Here is a 10,000-nt window from a genome sequence, read left to right as displayed (position 1 = left end):
AGAGAGAGAGAGAGAGAGAGAGACGTTCGAGGAAGATCTATCGGTCAAAACAGAGAGAGAGAGAGAGACGTTGGGAGAAGATCTATCGGTCAAAACAGAGAGAGAGAGAGAGAGAGAGAGAGAGAGAGAGAGAGAGAGAGAGAGAGAGAGAGAGAGATTACTTTTTTCTATTAATTATTCTATGTCAAAGCATCTTTACAAAAAAAAATTGAATGAAAGGTTCTTTCAGGAAAAATGCGCCTTTCCTTTTCGGGATCCAGAGAACTGCCTGATTGTTCCTCCTTGAATGGGAAGCCTTAAAGCTTAAGCCTTGTTAGAGACAGAGAAAACAGACGACATGAAAAAAAAGCGGTCTTTATTCGGCCTCTGAGTTTGCTCAATTGTATTCGTGTCGCTAAGCTCCGTTTCTCTAAGCGCAATCAAGTTCCAATTCATTCAAAGTTAAGATTCCTCCAACAATAATAATGTCCTTCCCTGCTTCCCATAACCAGCCTTCATACAATTCCATTGTTACTAAAAGTTAGAGAAACAAAAAACAAAAACAAAAAAAGAACAAAACCTCATTACTATTACTGCCGTTGGGTCTCGAAACCTTCCCCTTCACGACTGTCTTACCCCCTAACAATAATGTCCTCCTTCCCTACTTCCCATTACCGGCCTACATACACTTCCACTGTCCTTATTAAAAGTTAAAAACAAAAAAAAACCATGAAAGTAAAACCTTATCACTACTATAGCCGTTGGGTTTCCAATCCCGCCCTTCATGAATGTCTTACACCACTCTATTTATAGCGTTTCCATTTTCATTTCTCTCTCTCTCTCTCTCTCTCTCTCTCTCTCTCTCTCTCTCTCTCTCTCTCTCTCCGATCTACTAATTACCAAAGCATCCAACAAGTATTCCACCCGCGGGCCAACTTTTCAAAGCTGACCTGTAACGGCAGATAAAGTATTTTCACAATTTCTCTTTTATTACATAAATAAATCCATTCACATGCGATACGCAATAACCATTGATATCTTGGATTATTACTAAGTGACAGCTAATGGAACCAAGTAAGTACTTATGCACTCCTTAATTTTGTCTAAAATTATTTCACAATTCGTGTCCTACACCGTAGGGTTGGGATAAGTATTGTATTCTGTTGTTTCATATTCCGAACTAAAGGTACATCTGTGTTTACTTCATAATAATGAAAATAAGAAAAAATAACAGCCCTCCATTTGTCTATTCTCTCAACGATCCACAACAATTAACTAGCTTTCTTGTACCTACAAAGGAACGGTACCTACAGTGATGAAAACCTAAGATTTTATCACCTGATGAAACAGAAAAAATTAAACATCCTAACCCCACCCACAAACACTGAACTGAATATCCACTCACCATAACAAAATCCCATCCACTGTTCTCTCTCTCTCAGAAAAATAAATGAATAAATAAATAAATAAATAAATAAATAAATAAATAAATAAAAAAATAAAAAAATTTAATTTCATTTTTCAAATAGGACAAAATACATGTTTTCCTCAAAGTTTTCAAGTAAAATATGAAACACTCTACCCCGACCCACAAACATTAAACAGATTACCCACTCACCATCACAAAATCTCATCTAACCTTCTCTCCAGAAAGAAGTAATTTTAATTACATTCTATAAAATGTGGCAAAATCAATCTTTTTTTTTCAAAGTTTTTAGAGTAAAAATAAAATGTTCGCTCAAACTCTGTGCAAAGCATGCAAACAGGAAACAAGAGTACCCTTCCCACACAAAATACAGCACTTGTAAAATTTAATATAAATTTTTCTAAAGCATACAATATTATAAAAAAAATATACAGCCATACCATTTCAAGATTTCAGTACCAACCTCCTTCTTTAATTAAATTATAATAATACCTTTAGACGTTACCAAAACCTAATTCTTGATTCAATACTGTGAAAAATTTAAACATTACATGACCTCCCTGCTAAAAAATAAAAATAACCCAGACCCTCTAAGGTGATTATCTGTAGCTTTTTTGGAAAAGCTAGGACAAAAAAAAAAAAGTAAAAACCCCATAAGAGTACTATAATAAAAAAGAATCGTAAAACCCCCATCCGCAAGTTCCAGAAACCCCTTCAGAAATATAGCAAAGCAATTACTGTAATAATCCAAATATACTATTTATACTTCTGTAACCCTTCTGGTAATAACTCCCTCCCGTCACCAGTCAAGTATATAAGTGCACATATTAACCAAACTGTGCTTGTTCCAAGGTGATACCATGTCTCCTAAAACATTTCTTTCATGTTCTACTATTATAATGGCCTCCTGTCTAACAATAAATGAGGCTAACACTAAGATACTCATAACAGCCCCAAGATCAGACAGGGTAAATGTGGTTATTGAGTGTTTTGATTCTAAAACAATTTTCTAATCAGACAGGGTAAATATGGCTATTGAGTGTTCTAAAACTATTTTCCTCTGTACCAAAATAGTGACTAATGTATTGTATACCCAAGATGCTGAGGTACTGGAAGGGTGACAAAATTAATATATTCTTTGTTTGGTTGACAAAATTAATATATTCTTTGTTTGGTTGACAAATGTCAGAATAATACTGAGCTCTATATTCATTTAAATGAGGTACCTTGACGTTTTTTATGACATTTACTCATTGGCCAATGACTAAAAGTAGGGCATAATACCCAAAGTTAGGCTAGGTTTTATTGCTATACAGCCCTGATATAACCCTATAATCAGGTTTACCAAGTATTTCAAACAATTCAGAGAAATTTTTCCTCTATCCCAAAATTGCCAATAATGTATAGCCTCGTTACTAAGGTATTGGGCAGGGTGTAAGGTATTGGGCAGGGTGTGGTAAATAGTACTTTTATTTTGTTAACATAGCACACCATATTATTAGGTAGAGTTTCAATTGGTGTATTTGGTCAAATTATTGCACTTATCTTCTTCGTAATTATGACACACTAAGCAATGACCAAGCCTTTCATAACTCAACTAACGATATGAATATTTATTGTTATACTCCCTAGGTGGTGTTAGTTTCACAAAATTTTTGTATCACATAATAGTGATCTCCCAATTTTTTCCTAAAAAATCTTTCCAAAGGCATCATAATTGATGTTTCATAATTTCCTTCAGATTCTTTAAGAATAATGCTGCTTTGTTGTATTTTTTAACAAAAGAGGGTGTATATGCTATAAATGAATTTTACTGATGTGGAAAAGTATGTATTCAAGAAAAAAAAATGCGGCATTTGGAAATTTACCAGCTTTCAAAATAGCAATGACTTGGGTACTAGTACTGGCAACTGATTTTGAATGTCAGATAGTTCAACAAGAGAACAAGACTTGTTCTCTTGTTGAACTATCTGACATTCAACAAGTAACCAAGATACTATATATTCCTCTTACACCTTATGCACCCTAAACTAAGTTAGGTGGGAAAGGGGTCCAGAAGGCAAAGCCTTCTCCAGCCAGGAAGAGTTCAATACCTCATGTTGGGTAAGGCTATGAAAGGTTACTTAGGGATATGGTGCTGGTGGTTAAAATCCACAGTGCGTTAAGATATGATTAGGTAATGTCAGTACACATCCTGGTCAACATCATAATACAGTAGTAAAATTTCTCTACAATACAACATTCTACTATATTACCACTAATTAAATTGTGGTAATTTAGGTGGTTTTATTCTTATGAAATATGAAAAGCCCAACATCTATTGAATGTATTAAATTTATAGGACTTTTCAAAGTCTCAATTTGGTGCACAGGCCATCTAGCTAATTGCTACAGTACCAGTGTGAATTGCAAAAAGCAGTGGTCAAAAGTGAGTAAATTAAAGGATTAACTGTTGGTAGCAAAATGGCTGTGATCAATCGGTAACAATCCCTCTAAACTTTTAAAAGTTGAATGGTATGGCAATGGCAAGTAAAAGGATGCATCCTAACCTAAACCAGCATGCTTGGATTGAAAGCTTTACCCCATTTTGGTTACTCCTTGGAGTCGTAATTCAACATGAATTAAAAGTGCCATAAATCATAGAGTGAAATACAAGGATGCATCTTAACCTTAGCTAAACCTAGCTAGTGGGCCATATCAATTAAAGGGCTTTTCACTCCTTGTATGCTCCCCATCCTAACTGGACAGTGAGCAGAATAAATCAGAATGGTATACAAGGATGCATTCTTACTTAAACTTAACTTAACCTAACCTAGGGTCTAGTGGTTGCCAGGTCCTAACCTAACCTACTTTGGACACCCTGTACCTCCAACAACGTAATTATGACCTAGAGTGCTGTAAATCAAAAAGGGTCATACAGGGATGTACCTTAGCCTAACTGGCAATTGGAGAAGGGAAATTCCCTGTACTTCCCTAAATATCGCTTGCAGTTTAGCATATGCCTTTTAAAAAATTGGGAGATAAAAAGGCTGTGATTCACCTTTGGAAGAATTTTGGGAAGTCATTTATTATGAATAAAAAGGATTACTCCACAATCTTCCAAAAATCATATGACTTTCTTATGTTCGATATTGAATTTGCCAATGATATCACTACATTCTGTTGGCACTATCTGCGTCAATATGAACAGGAACTCACGTTCGTATTGACACAAGTAGTGTGTGAACACAGTTTCTCTTACATATTTTTTATCACAGGATTAATGAGTCTATGTCTTACATTCCAGGTTCTTCCATTTTCCATCCCATTAAAGTCGCAAATTATGAAGGTTCAGTTTTCAGATGTTTTCAGTCTCCTACTATGTTTTAGCACCTAATGTGTTGTTAAGAAGTGCCAACAGAATGTAATATCATCATTGGCAAATTTTATTATCAAATATACGGAAGTCAAATGATTTTTGGAAGATTGCGGAGTAATCCTTTTTTTTTCATGATAACTGACTTCCCAAAATTCTTCCAAAGGTGAATCACACCCTCTTACCTCCCAACATTTGTAATATTAAATACAGTGAAAGCCGATTGGTACGCAACCTGACAGGTCATAGCTAAATTCATGACGAACAGAAAAATGAACTCGTTCAGCCATGACCTTCTTGGGTCAAATCTGCATAAATGCTCAGGGGAAAAGCACGATGGAAATGAACATTATTATCGAAAGGAAATGTGAACTATTTCCTAACATCCACTTTACCAATAATAATAATAATAATAATAATAATAATAATAATAATAATAATAATAATAATAATAATAATAATAATAATAATCATTTGTTTATTTGTATGGTGTTTTTACGTTGCATGGAACCAGTGGTTATTCAGCAACGGTACCAATGGCTTGACGTGACTTCCGAACCACGTCGAGAGTGAACTTCTATCACCAGAAGTACACATCTCACCCCTCAGTGGAATGCCCGAGAATCGAAATCGCCATACCGACCACGCCACTGAGACGCTATTATAATAATAATATTAATAATAATAATAATAACAAACACATAAATTGATCAATCAATAAATATATAAATAATTAAAAAAAATTTGGCTTCAGTAGCTCTAAGCGGAGGTCCCCGATGCCGGCGAAAGGAAGGCGGATGGGAATGACAGACTTTTCAGGGGGCGGATAAAAAATCCCCCCCCCCCCCCCCCCCCCAACGCGAAGGGCGTGGTTAGGGAAGCTATGTGGAATTGCTTGTCTAGGCAGATGTGTTTACAAGCCTGTTCGGATCCTAAAGAAGCCAATTGCCTTTTATTATGAAGGAGATAGATATACCTTTCCTATGGGGAAGGTTGTTATCTTTTCCTGTGTTGTTGATATACTTTTTTATATTCCTTTTATCATACGTTATTTTCCTTGGCTGCCTGAAACGTGATCGGACGGCAAAGACTTGGTGTCGTTTATATTCGAAGTACTTGACTTTGGCAGGCCTATTTTTATGGTCAAGAAGTTGCAAATCAAAAGAAAAAGAAAATTAAAAAAGGAAGTCGCTTATAGTGCTGTCAGTGCACCTCCCTTCGTGCATTGTAGGCATTAGTAAAGATTGTTTACCACGTCCCTTCGGCCACTAGCTGCACCCACTTTTTAGTCATTGACTTTGCCTCCATTCTCGTTTTCTAACCTCCACCTTACTATCCAACCTCTCCAACTCCCACTTTTCACTGTCTTCGGCGCTGAATTGTCATATCTCTATATATAACATTTCCTAACTAATTGTAATGTCATTCACTATGTGACGCTTCAGAATGCCGGATCATACAACAGGAGTAAATTCTTATTTCCTATATTTTCCGAGAAATGGAATAATCGGAGTTATGTCTCTTATGCCTACTCTAGTGACGTTCGCCCTTATGCTGAGCCGGAAATAAAATCATACGGTAATCTCCAATGGTTTAGAAAAAATGTTCCTAACAGCAATAAAGAGAATCGGGCCTCAAACGATCAAGGCAGAATTCTATGAATTTGTAATTAAGCGTTTCCAATTTTTGCCGGTGAAATTTATTAATTGATGCAGACAATTAGACAAATATCTGCTTTTTAATTATTATTTTAAACCACAATTAAAAAAAAAAAAAAAAAAAAACTAACCTAAGCTAAACCCATGTAAAGGACTTTCTAATGGAATATCCCAATGGAATTTGAATTTTTCTTCTGTAACCGTAGAGTTTTATTCATCATTAAATCCAGTCATATACTTTTTCCATACTTTTATTTAAGACGTTCATTTGAAATGTCATAAATGAACGCAGCAAGCAATTTTCTAAGGTTGACAGTAATTAAGCGAAGTCTTTGTTGACAGGATTCTTCTGGGAATAAGGAAAGATTTTTGTCGAACAGTTTTTAATGAAGGAATTATTTTTCTTCTGTCAGTCATTCGACAACATCATTCTCAGAATCCTTTGTGTTCTTTATCCTGCTGCAATATTCAGTTGCATATCAATTGACATCTTGACTGTCATGACAGTTTACAGGTTTTAACTAAAAGCTTTAGTTACAGAATTTACGTTCTTTAACTTCTGACCTTTTCGTATTTTCTCCTTCTCATATTTTCTGAAGTTCAGTTTCCTTCGGCTCAGTTTCTCATCATGGACATTAATTTACCTGAAGGGAGAGAGAGAACATTGTCTGTTTTAATTAGAGTAATGTCCTAGCAAACGCCTGCATCACTTTGTGAAGGTTTGATTGGCGTCAACTTTGTGATACATCTCGCTTTGCATCGCTTGTAAACTGGAAGGCATTTAATTAGATTTACAGACATATCTTTGAATATAGACATAGATGTGGAGTTGAGTTGAATATGAGTTGAATATAAAATTTAGGCCAAAGGCCAAGCACTGGGACCTATGAGGTCATTCAGCGCCGAAATGGAAACTGACAGTAAAAGGATTGAAAGGTGTAACAGGAGGAAACCTTCAAAGCATTTGCACTATGAATCAAATGTTAGGAGAGGGTGGAAAGTAAGATCAAGAAAGAGAATATGGAACGAGGTACAGTAAAAGGAACGAAAGTGGTTGCAGCTAGGGCCCGAAGGCACGCTGCAAAGATCCTTAAGTAATGCCTACAGTGCACTGCATGATGTCCACTGACGGGACTACCCAGCTACGGGGGATATGGATGTGGAAAGCCTATTTTCTAGTCACTAAACCCATATGGAATCTAATCAGCTCATTTCTACAAAAATTATAAATTCATAACCAGAATGACGATATATGTAAATTGTTTATCATTAGTGAAGTCAAATATTTCTGCGAAAAGTAATCGGCTCAGTAATGTTGACAAGTAAAATTATTCTTCGATAACAAGTTTTATGTATTTTTCTCGGATTATCTTCGGAAATATAATAAATTAAGCAACTAAGTCTTTGTTTATTATAGATATCTCCTATTTCGAAGCAGTACTCGATTTGATTTGATTATGACTGCTAAAACTGACGTCACAACACCTAGGTTATTGACGGCGCAATAACATCTGATAGGTAACTAAAAATATGAAATAAATTAATTTAAAATGGGTTCCATAAAGGAAATATATATAAATATATATAATTATATATATATATATATATATATAAACACATATATATTATATATATATATATATATATATATATATATATATATATATAATATATATACACATATATACATATATACAATATATATATATATATTATAATATATATATATAATATATATATATTATTATTATATATATATATTATATATATTAATATATATAATTATATATATAATCATATCTGTAAATTCAAATATACTATATACACATCCTGAGCGTGTATATGGCTTAAAATTTGTCGAGGAGGCCCGCTTCCCTTACAAAGATATATAACTGCTCCATATTACAATCTTCACCGAGAATTCTAGCTAGGATCAAATGTCCTTCCCTTTCGCGTCCCCAGAAAAGGAACCTAAGTCTCAAATTCCCAAGACTGGGACCAGTAAGTGTCTCAGAGTTAAGGGCACAATGCAGTTACCGCCAAATGGAGGATTTTTACGAGATATCACGAACTAATAAGCGAGTCTTGTAGGTCCAATTCTTAATCTGCACAAAGTAATTAGTGAAGTATTACAATATTTGTTTCTTCAAATGGCAAAAGTTGGCACATTATCCGCCTTTTAGCAACTTCAGTCATGTGGTAACCTCATTCTTTTACACACAAAACAAGCAGCAGCTGTTTTGATTTCTTGACAAAATTATAGGAAGACATTAGAAGATTATGAGTACAACCTGTCCGCCATAACAGAAGGATATTTTGTTATCTCTTGTTCCAATTACATTTCCGTGAATATACAATTAAGTGACGAATTTTGCATCTCATTGCTAGAAAGACCACGCAGTGCAAAGCCTTAGTCTTATCTCTTGTTCCTGGTTGAGGTATTATAAAGATAATTAATATTTGATCACAACAAGGCCGGTATTGTTTCTTTTATAGCATATGAAGTGGATGATGATTTGGGAATGTTCTTTACATGCGATTCAATCCTGATTTTAGCGTGAATGGGTCAATATAATCTTCAAAAACTTTGCCTATAAACTTAAAATACAATAGATTAGTTAACTACATTATTTAACAACCGGTTCTTCATAGCTAAAAGTAAAATAAACAAAATATGAAAGCAGTACTGCATATAGTACTTTGATACATGTTGTCGGAGAATACTTTAGTGCAAATATGCTATGCAAATTGTGTATCGAAAACTAAACAGAATGAAAGTAAATATCCAAACACATCATTCACAAAGATCCTTTAGAAATGAACCATATCAATTCGCGTTGGGGAGACTTAAAAAAAAATAACCGTACATATATGTATAAGTAAGCGCGTATATTTTTCTTTACGAAAACCTAGTACAGATAAGGCAGTTACGACAATATTGGATACGTACATTTCGCTTCCGCCATTACACTCGTTAAGACTCGTCCTCGACAATGATTTCTTTTCCGAAAACGAAAGAGGAACTTCCAGACCCTCCATAGAAGACTCTTCTTCAGTTCGGAGTCTCTTCAGGAGAGAGGGAGCAGATGGGCCTTCGAGTGTGTGGTCTTCATTAACGTAGTTGCTCCTCCTCAACTCCTCAATGGAGCCTTTGTTACTTCCTGAAAGAACTTGGATTGGTCGAAACCGTGTTTCTTTTAATGAAAACTTAAGGCCCGCTGCCAACCCCATTTTCCCTTTTCTTCAATAGGCCACTTGCGATTTTGAATTTCACTTAGAATTGTGAATGTACATAATCAAATTACCTAGAGATACTTTATAGCATTGATCATTTTCAAATGTAATGAGCAGCTGGGTGACAGTGTAGAAAAGTTATTTAACCAGAAAATATATTGTAAAAAAATATTATAAGAACAAACATGTGTAGACATTTACCGGTTTCAACACACATCTAAAAGGGCCCTTCTGCATACAACTAGCAGCTCTCTTTATTCATCTCAAAAGAAACAAAGAAAATACAATAAAATTACAATGAATATTACAGGAAAATTATTATATGACTTTGTTTCTCATTCTGTTTTCA

This window comes from Macrobrachium nipponense, chromosome 37, assembly GCF_015104395.2.
Source record: "Macrobrachium nipponense isolate FS-2020 chromosome 37, ASM1510439v2, whole genome shotgun sequence".
Classification (NCBI taxonomy): domain Eukaryota; kingdom Metazoa; phylum Arthropoda; class Malacostraca; order Decapoda; family Palaemonidae; genus Macrobrachium; species Macrobrachium nipponense.
This window is presented reverse-complemented; position numbering follows the sequence as displayed.